General features: G+C 38.3%; 1 pseudogene; it reads right to left on the reverse strand.

The window, feature by feature from the left end:
• Nucleotides 1-12,528, reverse strand: part of LOC113851956 — a 121,652-nt pseudogene that overhangs the window by 26,897 nt on the left and 82,227 nt on the right.

The raw sequence follows: 12,528 nt of genomic DNA on the forward strand, positions 1-12,528 counted from the left end.
ACACCATACTAACTTGGCAAATCAATTTTATAAGCATTGTCATTAATCTTGGCCAGCATTTGATGGAGACCATCTAACGATGCATAATCGATTAAAATAATGAGAAATTAAATATAATATGTTAAGTTAACCTAAGTCGTGTTCCTAAGGAATATTGGATATTGATTGAATATCAAACACTTTCTATGCATTATGTTTAGAAAAAAGGGAGTTTTCAATTTGATTTGATTGAACAAAATTAGAAATTGAATTGTATAAAATTCAATGTGAGTAACTGATCAATTCATTGATTAAAAGTCTAACCTAGAGATCTTCATTGGATTCAAATTATTCTTCTCAATTATCAAAACCTAACCTCAATGTGATTACTGTAGAATCAGCATTCTGAATTTAATATTAGTTCTAGATCAAACAATTAAGCACTTCTTGATAGAAGATTAACATTTCAAGCATAAAATCTTATGAATTCTGTAATATCTTAAATTTAATTTTGAAATAATGAATTTCGCAAAATGGGAATAATAAAATTTTTATTTAAATATATTCTCCCAACATATAATTTCACCAAAGCATTTCAAAATAATAAGAGTTTATAAATTTGTATTGAATAACTGCTACAGAACTAATTCAACTACATCATATTTTCAAAATAAAATTGAGGCCTTATAACAGTGTCATTCATCCTTTCACTGAGTCCGGTGCTAATCGTCTTGGTCATCTAAAAAATACATGTAACGGTGAGTACTCTACACTATCATACACACACCAACAAGCATAGAGTCTCACCTTCCCTATTCTACACATTTTCTAACACGTTCCAAACCAAACATCAGCAATCACAAGCAACATATTTCAATATTCCATTTCAATCTATAGACAGGTGTGCTTATTGCACCAACAAATATCTCACACATGTGCGCTCACTATGGCACTATGATCACAGTTTCACACCATGGTTGATTGCTGGTTAGCCCCCACCTCACGAATACGACGTGTGCAGTCACGAGCCTCTCGACAAAGGTGTTAGTCAGGAGATGAGTCAGGAGGAGAGTGTGCGGCCTGTGATGCACCCACGCTCACTGTTGGTACCACCACAACCCTCTTTTCCCCAAGGTATTTTACCGCCCCCATCTTCTACACTCCTAGTGTATCGCTGAACCATTCACAGCATTCCAACATATTCAAACACAACCACATCTACATTCACGTTTACATTCGACATGCCATCATACACTTTTCCATCATTTCATATCATACATCATCAATCAATGGCATATCTACACACATTTCATTCACATTCTCAATCACATTATAGACAAACATTAGATTTTCACACAAACCCTACCACAATCAAGTCACCCCATCACACTTAATATCAACCAACATAAAATACATCATATCCAGGGCAAAATACCAATCAACACATGTGTTTCCACATCCTATTTCAATCATATTGCCACACATAGCAAAATAAACGAATCTCAGCAAAATGAGATAGGGTAGAGTCCTCCTTACCTTGGAATGAAGAGTTACACACAAAATCAACAAGGAAGGTGCTCTCTACATGAATTTCATCCTCCAAATGCTCCAAACGTGATTTCAACCTTCAATCTAACTTTCAAACGGCCTTGGAGGCAATTTAATCGGTAAAATAGGGTTTTGAGACGAGAGAATTGAAGAGATTTCAAAGGGAGATATGAGAAATGAAATTTCCTAAACCCTAACCCCTTTAAATCCCCTTCTGGTCGTGACATTCTTACTACAGTGAGATATTCTTAGAAGAAACTGCACTCTAATTTCTGCAGAATCTCGCTAAAGTGAGAAAACTCTCGTTACACTGAGAACGCAACAGTCTTACTGATACACATTTTCTATCGTAGTACTTAAATGGTGTAATTCAGTACTAGGTAGTTGTAGCAAGTTATAAAATGTGAAAATCAGATTGAGTCCCAAGTATCGTCCTCTAGGATCTTATTTTTTAATCACCAATTCACAAGATAATAACCATTTGCACCAAACAATTCATTGAACAGATTTCAATATGCAAGAAAGTAAATTTTAGAATTAAAGAAATGAGAAATTGTTAAAAACAAAATGTTAATTTGTACTATTTGAATGAATTACGAATGGAGGAAAGTTAGGAATTTATTTCACTAGAATATCAATATCAATTCAGTTTTTCCTCTGAACATTTAAGCAATTGATTGATTGACAATCGGTTTCTCTTTACAATAACAAAAGATTGATTCCTCAACTCATTGGTCCTAATATTAAACCAAATCTCCCTAATTCCTTAGGCTAAATTTAGTTCAATATTGCATTACGAATTAGAACTAAAAGATTGCAAAACTAAGACCACTTATCCCTAAGAAAATCAATAGTTTTGAGAATTAATTCAGATCCAAGCAACAAACCCAATTTTCATTAGTGCAAGTTACTCTTTGATTAATCAATTGAATTTTCATTCAAAGATCAAGTAAACACAGAATTAATCCCTCAATCAAATCAAATACTCAAAGTTCAGAGTCAAAACGAAATCAATATATCAATTCTAGATCCATAAATCTTTAACAAAAAGAGTTAGAAACACATTACAATGAAATGGAGAGAAGCAAGAAGAAAAGAAGATGAAAAGTAGAGAGCCATCTCCATAACTTTGCCTTCCCCTAGATTCCTCTAACAAAGAAGAACAAAAGTCGCTCCTCTCTTCTCCCTCTGACTTCCCTTGGAAGTTAAAACGGTTACAAAATGAATACCAAAAACAAAAAATGATAAAAAGCTCCTTTTCTAAGTTTCTAATTCCTATTTATAGAGTTCCTCTAATTCTTCGATTTAACCCTTGAAATTCTAATAGTTAGTTGTCCCCAAGTGTTCTGGAAACTTCTAAAAGTGATACAAAAGCTCCAAACGTCCAGAATTGGCAAGAAGAAGAAGTTATAAAAATTGCAGAATTCTGCGCCAAAACGTGCAGTGGCTGGAGTGAAGGCGCGCGGTTGCGCGCCTTGGCTGCAACTACTATGAGTTGCAACGCGCTCTTGCACACCAAGGCTTCAAGTGATGTGCGTTTCAACGCACATCACTTCAATGAACGCTTCTTCCATGTGCTCAGCTCTGCGTTGCTACGCCATCTGCTATGTGTTTCCACGCTCTATTGCGCGCCAAAGTGTAATGCCCCGATTCTCCTGATTTAGCTAGCGACCCTTGAATCGTACTTTCTTGCTTATTCTGGTTCATTAGTATCGGAATAATTAGATAGAGGTTAAATTATTTTATTTTGATAGAATATTGATTTATTTCTAAGTTCAGTATTTTAGGGTAACTGCATGCAATATATGGTTTCAATATCGTCCAAGGATTTCTTTGAGTATGTTCAGCTGTATTGTCTGCAATGCCCCTGATAATTTTATCTGGAAAATTTAAACTTTTGTCTTATTTAAAAAATTGTCAAATCAAAATTATCCGCCTTGAAAAACGTGAGATTTTGTAATCATTGCTAAGATTTTGTAATCATTTCTTAGCCGTCGAAATTCTGCACGGAATCTCATGAAATCTAGTAATCATTACTGTAAAGATTTCTAAATCTAGTATCGGCCACTAGAATTTCATGCAAAAAGATTCTTGCCTCCCGATTTGTAGACATAATTATTCCGAAACTTTCTTGTCTTGTCTTCTGAAAGGCCGACATCATGATTACTTTAATTAAATGCTTTTCTTGAAATTTGCACCATGTCAAATGTCCCTTCAAAAGTCAATCTCGTCACATCAAATTCCTCGTCGGCCAATCACATTGCATGCATTTGCTGCCTAGAATCTAGCCTTTAGAATTTTGTGCAATTCTTGGAATATTCTACTCCAAACCGTGTGCATGTAGCCTCCGCATTCCTCCATGCATTTTGCTTGCCAAAATGTATTTACTTAACTTGGAAATTTGCAAAAAGAATTCACTATTCATGCACAAAAACTGTGGCACCCTTATTATTCAAGTTTTTCACCAAATTTCACTTCCAAATTGCTTCAAATCAATTTTGTGTAGTTTTGGCATTTGAATCTTGTCCCACAAGCCCGAACCGTGAGCATTAAGTTACATTTGGCAAAGGAAAATTGAACACTTCATATAAATAGGTCAAGCTACCTTATATCCTCTCTTTTTTTTACTCTAAAAATCGTGAGCCTCCCACTCTTTCTCTCAAAATTCTTTCAAGTTCCCATTCTCTCCATTTTCTTCAAAGAAACCGAGACCCCTCTCTCCCTAAATCCCTTCAAAATTTCTCATTTTCTCAACCTTTCAAGACAAGCCAAGGAGCTCCAAGCTTTCACCCTTGCATTCTCTTGCTTGATTCTTCAAAATCGTGACTATTCCTTCAAGGAGGTAAGCTTTCTCATCCTTTTCCTTCTTTGATTTGAAGAACCATGGAAGCCTAAAACCAAAAGCTCCTAAAACTTCCTTTTTCACTTTGATCTTAACCATTTTGAAGCTTTTCCCCTTTTCTCTTCAAAGAACCGAGGAAGATAACCTAACCAAGAGGAGAAAGATTGAAGTTTGAAACTCATCCTCTCAGTCCAGCACCTGTCTTTTGAAGAACCAGCCAAGATTAACTCCTTTTGCTCTCAAATTTTCAACACATTCAAGGCAAGGGGGAGTTCTCACCATAGATGTGTTTGCATGCCCCTTTCTTGGCTGTTTTTGCTTATTTTCCCTTTGAAAAATAGTGTATATTGGACTGCATGTTTGAAGAACTTCAAATCTGAACTTGCATGTTAAATTTTATCCGAAAAGTGTGTGGATTTCCTTGTTTGCATGCCTCAGTTACATTCTAAAGAGTTTGATTCCACTTTTAATCAACTTTGTTCCTTAAAAGCTTGAAACTTTGATGTGTAGATGTGGATTTTCCCTTGTGCAGGTCTCGATTTTTATGTTCCTTTGGTGCAATCCTTGAATTAATGATAATTCTTCCTTGAAACCATGAACCGTGAACTTGATTAACATATCTTTTCACTTGCATGTTGAATTTTAACCATGAAATGCTTTGGATCCCTTTGTGCATGCCTCGAATTCACCTTTGTTTGGCTGGATTCTTTGTTTGAAATGTTGATTGACCCTTGTATTCAATAAACCATGGATTGCATGTGAAATGGAAGCCATTGCATATTGATTTCAGCCCCTAAGTGTTTCGGTTTTCCCTTGGAAGTTTGAATGTCACTTGAAAATGTTGCCCCTGCACTTGGACGATGAAACTATGTCATTGCATGTTAATTTCCTTTGTGTTACCTATTTTTAACTTGACGAAAATTTAGTGGAAAGGCTGGACAGATTTGATTTTTCATGTAAAAGACTAGAATGTTGTACTTAAAGTTCAAAAAAATTTGTTTAAGGAAAGTTAGTAAAATTATAAAGGGAAGTCACACAAAAAGAAAAAGGTAATTGTGGTGGAAAATCTTAATTTTTGGACACTCAAACCATATGGAAAAAAATTGAACTACACTTTAGAATTTGAAAACCGTGTTGGATTTTGTGTGATTTGCATGAAAATGGTTGCTCACTAGTTTGGATGATGGATGATTGAGTTGATTGTGATGTACGTTTCCACTTGGTTTAAAAAGTTTCATGCATGTGGTGCTTTGGGAATTTGTGGTGGACAAGAAAGTGAGAACTATTCACTCTCGGTTTTGATGATAAGGAATCTTAAAAGTTGTACTTGAAATTGTGTTAATTTTGATGAAATATGAGTGATAAGGATTGTATAATGATAGGGTACGTTTGCTGTTTGCACCTCGATCTGTGAGTATTAAGATGAATCATGCATCATGTTCATTGCATTATATAAGGAATAAAAGGGGAAAATCAAGTGCAGCCCTTTTTGATGAAAAGTTTACCCAAACTAAAAAGATAGTAATTAAAGGTCTGGACATAGTAGTTAATTGATAAAAGTCATTCTTGGAAAGATCTCACTATTAGCTACTTAATAGAACCCATCGCGTGAGGACTTAATATTAATAAACCTAAAGAGAGCTAGAACTAAACTAAGTAACCTTGAATTAAATAAGTAGTCGGGAATCAATACAAGTAATTAGAAAATAAATAAATGGAAAAAACCAGAGAGAAAGAGGAAAGTGGAAACAAGTCATATCTAAATAGGAAGTAGTATAGTTAATAACGATGGAAATGATAAAATGAGCGATGGTGATATAGTAAATTATTATAATGGAATTGGATGAGGAAAATCTGAGTGGATTATGTCAAAATTACTGAAATTTATGTGTTGAGAAATAGTGGATGTGTATTGATGGGATTGGAAGCTTGTATGTAATTCCTAAACCTTGTTGTTTAACAAATTTATGCTGGATGAGAAAGTGAAAAATGATTGAGCAGGCCTTGTGAGGGCTTTGATTCTGTGCTTTGAATTCCATGTGATCCAAGATTGAGAAAACATTAAGGAGAGAAAAGAAAATCATGCTCCATGCATTATAACATTTCTTTGGAACGACTTGATGGCATAACAGAGGCACAACTGTAGGTATTGGAGGTTCAGTCCCGAGTAGACCTACGGGGGTGGCGAAAGGGGGAACAATCGACCTAGATGGCGCAGCAGAGCTCTCTGTGGCCGGGTCGTGACCATACTTGCAAACCTTAGCCAAGCCCGACAAGAACTCCACATCCTAGGGTCGTTGAGGTCCATTCCCGAAGAGATCCAGTTTGGGGCCAGCACCAGTTTGGGTGTTTTTGAATAATGATATAAATTTTTTTTTCTGTGCAATTGTGATGCAGGGAATGGAGTCCTCCGATCGCCACACGACTTGGATATGAAATTGTTAACTCTACACTAAATGCTAAGCAAGTCGCTGGCAGTAGAGTAAGGGATCCCCATGCATACCATATGCATTAAAACGAACATTCGAGGGATGGATAGCGAGGAAAGAAACTTGCATTCATGCATCATGTGCATTATTAGTTTGATGAACCTAGGAATTATCTATGAGAAGTATGAACCGACTTATATTGTACCGATGTTTGTTTTGAGATTAGATAATGATGTGGTTTGGGTGATGGTGTGAAAAGCCACCTTCCTTGGGGTACGGCTATTGAATGTTTGTTTGTGTTTGGAGAACTCACCCCTGTTTGTGTGTGTTGTTGTACTTTTGTATATGCCTTATACAGATGACCAGCTTCCGAGTGAAGGTATGGATCCTGCCATCTGAGGAGGACGTTTGGAAGTTCGACGCTGCAGCACAGCAAAGCATCTTCCATGGAATGGCACGAGTGATTCATGGACAGGATGTCGGACGCTCATGGACCACCCACTTTATGGTTGACACCCCCATCAAGCTTGTTTTCTCCACCCCACCTGGAAATTCTCACCTACCTTATCCTGCACTTGCAACTACTCCTTCTCCCATGTCTGTTGATCCCCGTACTCCCAGTTCTAGACCAGTACCTGCATCTGTACCATTCCCTATTGAGGATCCTACTCCACCCCCTGTGGCCACTGAGAGAGATGTCCATATGGCAGAACCCTCAGTGAGGAATGATGATGTACTACCCCACATGCTCCCTACTTACCCAAACACCTATTCGCCCTTCACTATCGTCCATTCGCCACCTCACACTGCTGGATGGATTGAAGAGGACACTGAGGACGCTGCTTCCTCTAGCTCTGCTTCCCCGACATCTTCTGAGGAGTCTGATCCCATTGAGGATTATTCACCTTATGAGTGACGTTTGTTGTTTGTTTCTGTCCTAGTGGGACTGCTCGTAGGGCGTTTGGTTTACTTATGTTGTGATTCTATTTGATGGATTGGGTTAATGTTTGTTGCTCTCGACGCTATCTGAATACTTTATTATTTCTGCCAAATTGATATTTAATACCTTGAGGTACCTTTATGTCACGAGTTATGTTTGTCTTTATCCCACTATGTGGTTGAAAATGGAAAGTGAAATGATGATTGTCTATGGAATACGGAATATTATTTGTATGATTAAAACTCTCTATGAAGAGAGAGATTATGTTCGTACTTGAAAAAAAAAAATCCTGCTATTTTTAGGCGTCACAATTAAGTGGTATCAGAGCAGTTTGGTCTATTAAGGCCTTGGGCATGGCCTAACTGCCTAACTTATGTGTGAGTCTTTGAATTGTTTGAAAGCCCTTCTGACTTGTGTGGTAGTATGTTGTGACTCTGTTATAATAGTGATGATTCTTTAGAAATAATGTGCTTACTTGTATTTCAGAAAGTTATGGCTAGGAGAGTTGGGGATGATGTCATGGAAACTTTGTTGGGGAGAGTAATAGATATCTTAGAAAGGCAGAATGAACCAGTTCCGAATCGTGGATTGTCTGAATTCCGCAAGAATAAATCCTCGTAGTTCTGAGGCGGGTTTAACCCTGATGGTGCTCAACTTTGGATAGAAGAATTGGAGAAAATATATGAGGGAATGGTTTGCACCGAGGAGGAAAAGGTAACCTATGCAGCTTTCATGCTAGTAGGAATCATGGTAGAGTGGACCATATTTCGCCGCCGGTTCCTCAAAAAGTATTTCCCGGAGGACATTCGTAGGAGGAGGGAGCAAGAGTTTTTATCTCTGACTCAAGGACAGATGAGTGTCGGAGAATATGCAGCTAAGTTTGACGAACTGTCAAAATACTGCCCATAGTTTGCTCAAGCTGATGATCGATCTAGGTGTTCTAAGTTTGAAAGTGGACTTCGACCTGATATCAAGCAAGCTATTAGCTGTCAACAAGTCCAACATTTTCCAACCCTGGTGGACAGATGTCGAATCTATGAGAATGACACCAAAGCTCACCAAACTCTATGAAAGCAATCTGGTCCTTATCGCCCCACTCATAGTTTCGGTTCAAAAGGTAAAGAAGTTCAGGAAAGACGTAAGCCATATTTTATGCCAACAAGGAGTTATTGGAGTGAACCTGTAAAAAGCCAGAGGTCAAGTAGTGGAAGTGTAAGTCGACCACCCTTGACATGCTACAACTGTGGAGGTCCTCATTTCAAATCTCAATGCCATCAGCATCCTAACCCTTGTCCTAAATGTCAAAGGACGGGCCATCTTGGTCGCTTCTGTAGACAACCTACCCGCAGCAATGACACTATCTCTGTGGGAACAGACCAAAGGAACCCAAGTAAAGGCCAAAGGAATCCCAGTAATCAAAGTGAGGTAAGAAGTCAAAACCCCGTCAACGTATCTCGAACATCGGTAGGAAGACCTAGTACAAGAGGAAGAGTATTTACAATGAGTGGTGCTGAAGCTGCTCAATTTGAAAACCTAATCCAAGGTACACGCATTCTAAATGGGACATCCCTTAATATGTTGTTTGATTCAGGCGCCACACATTCCTTTATCTCTGAATCTTGTGTGAGGTGATTAAAATTACCTGTTCTTGTCATGAAATGTGATATTGTTGTTTCTACCCCTGCTAATAATCCCGTAACCGCATCCCACATTTGCTTACATTGTCCAATTCAAATAGAGGGCAAGAGCTTTCTTGTTAATTTGATATGCTTGCCTCTTTCCGACCTGGATGTTATCCTGGGAATGGATTGGCTCTTTGCCAATCATGTCCTTTTAGATTGCCAAGAGAAGACCTCAGTTTTTGATATTCCTAAACATACTGAATTGAGTCATCCAGAGTCTCGTACTATAAACCAGGTAGGCGTCTTGGTAGAACAAGCTCAAGCCTATATTATTTTGGCCACTGTTGAAGCCAAAGGAGAAGAGAAGTTGGAAAACATTCCAGTGGTTTGTGAATTTCCTGATGATATTCCTGGCTTACTGTTACTATTACAACTGCTGTTGTACTGAAAGTAAACTGACTAGCAAGTATACTAGTGTTGTTGTAGCAAGTTATAAAAAAATCTTAGAATCAAATTGAGTTCCAAGTATTGTCCTCAGGGAATAAAGTTCTCAATTACCACTTCACAAGATCACAATTAGTTGAGCTTTACAAATTTCAGATGGATTTGGTATGAATGTATCAAAAATGAAATTAGAAAGTAAAACAGAACATTTAGTACAAAAATATATAGTAAACAAATGTAGAAAGAGTAGTTAGGAAATTGTTTCACAAAAACTTCAACATTGAATTAATAAAGTTCTGAACTTTCAAGCATTTAGATTGAATGACAATCAATTTCACGTTATATTAATCAAAGGACAATCCCTTGCCTCAATGAATCTAACATCTAATCAAATCACTCTAATCCCTTAGATCTAATCCAATCAAATGCTGCATTAAGTTTGAGAAACCAAAAGATTGCAAGATTAAGATATCTTATCCCTAAGAAACCAATAACCTTGGCAATTAATTCAGATCTGAGAAACAAATTCAATTCCCATTGATAAGAGTTACTCTATGATTAGTTGATCAAATTTCCATTCAATCACTACTTTAACAGCAGAATCAATCACTCAATCCAATCTAAAACTCAAAGTTCAGATCCAAAATCAATTCAACACTTCCATTTCAGATTCACAATTCCTAACCACAAAGAGTTTAGGCAAACATTACAAAAAGAGAAGAGAAGAGAAGAAGAGAATGAACAAAGAAGAAACATCTTCAAGCCAATCTCCAATCTGATCCCTCAAGAAATGAAGCTTGGTGTTCGTCCGCAATCTCCCTCTCTGACTCTCTCAACAACAAAAACAAATGGAAAATAAAAAATGAACAAAAAACTCCTAAATTCCTGAGCTAACTGCCTTTTATAGTATTCCCGCTCTGTTGGCGTGATCACTTTTTCCAGCAATAGTAATCACGCAGAGGCTAATTCTTCATTTCCACTTACGTGTGTTCACTTTTGCTGGTTATAGTAGCCACGCGCACTTCAAAGTGTTCACTTTTGTTGAAAATAGTAGCCACACAGAAGCTTCCCTTACTGATGTCATGCGCGTGTTCACTTCTGCTAGAAATAGTGAACACGCAGAAGCTACCTTCTTGCGCGTGTTCACTTTTGTGGACAATAGTGAACACGCGCAACTACTTTTCTTGGAGGACTCTCTGGAACGCTCACTTTTTCCAGAAAAAGTGATTACACAAAAGCTTTTCTTCATTTTATGGTTCTGGAGTGATCACTTTCACCAGCGAAAGTGATCACTCAGAGGCTGTTCTTCAATTATCAACTTCTTTCCTCCAATTTTTGCTACTTTTCTTCTATTTTTCCTCTGATCATCCAATCCTCATGAACTTAGCTTAGAATTCCCTACAAAAGCATACTTGAAATGTCAATTTTTACATAGAAAATCAATGAATATGAAAATAACTATGTTTAAAAGTGACATGCAACATTTTATTATTTTTTTAAGGGTTTTCTACTATTTCTAGCATGTTTTCTTTATTAATTGCACTAAAAACTATTGTAAAATACTAGTGAAATATGGATTCATCAAAAGGCGCTAGGAGGCAAGAGAGAGAGAGAGACAGGGAAGTCTTCCTATTAGTCCTAGCAGTCACTTCCAAGGTGTTTCAGTAGCCCGAGATGAGTTTTGCATGCGTTCCTTAGCGACTAAGCAAAAGAGGACCCTGGCGAGACCCAAATTGAAATTTGGGCCGAAAGGCGGCAGGAGGCGAGAGAGTGATAGGGAACTCTTCCTATTAGTCCTAGCATTCACTTCCAAGGTGTTTCAGTGGCCCGAGATGAGTTTTGCTCGCGTTCCATAGCGAGTAAGCAAAAGAGGACCCAGGCCAGACCCAAATTGGAATTTGAGCCCAAAGGCGCCAGGAGGCGAGAGAGAGAGAGAGAGACAGGAAACTTTTCCTATTAGTGCCAGCAGTCACTTCCAAGGTGTTTTAGTGGTCTGAGATGAGATTTGCACGCCTTCCTTAGCAACTAAGTAAAAGAGGACCCAGACGAGATCCACATTGGAATTTGGGCCTAAAAGCGCCACGAGGCGAGAGAGAGACAGGGAACTCGTTCTATTACTCCTAGCAGTCACTTCGAAGGTGTTTCAGTGGCCCGAGATGAGTTTTGCACGCGTTCCTTAGCGACTAAGCAAAAAAGGACCCACGCGAGACCCAAATTGGAATATTGGCCCGAAGGCGCCAGGAGGCAAGAGAGAGACAGGGAACTCTTCCTATTACTCCTAGCAGTCACTTCCAAGGTGTTTCAGTGGCTCAAGATGAGTTTTGCACGCGTTCCTTAGCGACTAAGCATAAGAGGACCCGGGTGAGACCAAAATTGGAATTTGGGCCCAAAGGTGCTAGGAGGCGAGAGAGAGACAGAGTACTCTTCCTATTACTCCTAGCAGTCACTTCCATAGTGTTTCAGTGGCCCAAGATGAGTTTTGCACGCGTTCTTTAGCGACTAAGCAAAAGAAGACGCAGGCAAGACTCAAATTGGAATTTGGGCCGAAAGGCGCCAAAAGGCAAGAGAGAGAAAGGGAACTCTTCCTATTAGTCCTAGCAGTCACTTCCAAGGTGTTTCAGTTTTCTGAGATGAGTTTTGATCGCGTTTCATAGCGACTAAGCAAAAGAAGACCCAGGCGAGACCCAAATTGGAATTTTTGCCCAAAGGCGCCAGGGGGCGAGA

Source organism: Abrus precatorius, unplaced genomic scaffold (assembly GCF_003935025.1).
Source record: "Abrus precatorius isolate BTA unplaced genomic scaffold, Abrus_2018 Scaffold10, whole genome shotgun sequence".
Taxonomy (NCBI): domain Eukaryota; kingdom Viridiplantae; phylum Streptophyta; class Magnoliopsida; order Fabales; family Fabaceae; genus Abrus; species Abrus precatorius.